Source organism: Acomys russatus, chromosome 8, assembly GCF_903995435.1.
Source record: "Acomys russatus chromosome 8, mAcoRus1.1, whole genome shotgun sequence".
NCBI lineage: Eukaryota > Metazoa > Chordata > Mammalia > Rodentia > Muridae > Acomys > Acomys russatus.
This window is the reverse complement of record NC_067144.1, coordinates 67,432,718-67,434,923: the sequence shown is the minus strand read 5'-3', so window position 1 is coordinate 67,434,923 and position 2,206 is coordinate 67,432,718. Positions and strand designations below refer to the sequence as shown.

General features: G+C 42.8%; 1 pseudogene; it reads right to left on the bottom strand.

Moving 5' to 3' along the window:
- Window positions 1-202: 202 nt before the first annotated feature.
- Window positions 203-768, bottom strand: LOC127193157 (keratin-associated protein 13-1-like; annotated as a pseudogene).
- Between the last annotated feature and the right edge of the window lie 1,438 nt (window positions 769-2,206).

The following is a 2,206-nucleotide window of genomic DNA, read 5'->3' as shown; positions in this document are numbered from 1 at the left end:
TTTACTTTTCATAAATCGGGAAGTAAATTCAACACTATAAATTTCATTTGCAATGCAGACTTTATTTTTGAGTTAACAGATGAATTACAGAGTTCTCAAAGGACCTCCTCCATCAGCCAGTATCTGGGGTCAGAGAGAAAGTCAGGAATTGGCAATCAGCGAATGATAGGTTATTTCTTCCTGTTCAAAGGAGGACAGCAAAGGCCAGGAATCCAGGACTGGGAGACAGTGGTCGGCAAGATCAGAAATTAGAGATCAGCAGAATCCAGATCCGGTGCCACAGCTTGGTCTGAAGCAAGAAGACTGGCAGGTTCTATTGGGCACAAAGGATGGGTGGCAGAATCCAGATCCATATGAAGAGAAACCTTGGGGTCTGAAGCTACTGGACCCACAGTTCAGCGAGTAAGAGCTTCTAGAACCAAAACCCAGTGAGTGGCAGCTGCTGGACCCAAAGCCCTGAGAGCCGGCATACGGGGTCCTGCAGGGGCTGCAGAAGCTGGAGCCCCTGGGGCGATAGCAAGGCCGATGGCACGAGCTCTGGAACCCATGGGAAGCCTGGCATCTGATGGGCTGGAAGCAGTTCTGATGGTACCCGCTGTGGACAGAGGAGCCCAGATGGCAGGGTCTGGGAGAGCAGAAGTTAGAGCTCTGGACTAGGTGAGTCGGGTAGGACGAACCACAGGAGGAGCGAGGGGTAGTTCAGGTGATCTCCACAGGAGCCGGAGAAGTTTCCAGAGTAGCAGCCGTAAGACATGTTGGTGCAGGTGTAAGTGGGAGCTGAGTGTGAACAGAAGATTCTGAGTTTGAACATCACCCCTCTTCTGGGACCTTTATATACTGCCAGCAATGGGTGTGGCTTCCTACAGGGTCATTGTTTCTGTATTTGGACTCCCTCATTTGCATGTCTGGACCTCAGTAATTTTCTATTTAATTGCAGTTAGTAAACTCCTTTTATCTTACGTTTAAGGGAGAACTCATTTTGTTTTTATACGTCTGAGTAAATGAAATACATTTATGTTCTAAATGCTATGACTGTATTTAATTAGTGCCGCTGCCATTATGGTCAGGAAATCCCCCTTATTTTTTTCTGTCTGTGACGGGTGTGTGTTCTTGTTTGGGGAGTAGAATTACTATTAGAGATGACAAAGTCGGTATCCTCAATTGGTTGCTGAGGGAGAATCTTGCTTTGACAAGAAGCCATTTCAAGATGGCTCCAATATCAAGTCGCTGTTGCACACTCTGCAGTATAATGTTCTGTTTACTAAACATATATGTATGATAGGAATTATATAATAATGGTTCTTATATTCAGTCTACAGGAACTATGTAAAAGCAAGTCAAAAGAATTGCGACATTATACAAAATCATCCCAGCACTGATCAAATGTGTAGAAAAATGATTATTTAGAATAATGAAATCAAAGTCTTATGGGGCCATCATGGAAGCAAAACAGCAGGCATTACATGTAGTGTACAAGAGTCACTGGCATCAGCAGGGACGATGGTATTGTGAGGATATTTTTTTTTTTTCATTTAATCGATTGATGGACATCCTCATCTTATTTCAACCCTTCTAGAGTTTGCTTCCCGACTCATGTCGCTAACCATCATTTCAAACTGATGATGGTTTCAGAGCTTGTCCAGACTCAGGCTGCCTGTCCCTGTTCTGTTGCAGATTTATTCCAAGTAGGTCCAGATTTCAGGAACATTGAAGGGGATCTTTGGATGAGTCATCATTATCATAGTAATAGGGTCATAAAAAGGATGCACCTAAGTGTGAATATTGAGTTAGAATAAAAATAATGCTAAAATACATAAACATTTAAAGTTAAAAAACTAGCAAATGCCGCAAAACCAAGAGAATCCGATACCATCCACTGCCTGAATGAATAATCACCTCTGGAAATGAGAATGGGGTTTTCAGCATGCTGTTCTATAGCAATGTTGAAAATAATATTTTCCTTTGATAAACTACGTAAAAGAAAATACTCAAAGTATTCAACGTAACAGAGGTAGCTCCTTTCAATGTCACTATATGATGTTAGAAAGATTTCAGCTTTGAGCTTCCTCTCACTCGTTCTCAGTTGGTGCTTCAAGCCAAGGACCCTGTTTCTACCAGTCAGGTGTCCTTCTCCACATCCCTACCCACACTGCAAGCTGTGGGTGTTATTACAGAGGTGGGAATCCATCAAAAAATGGCTGTGAGT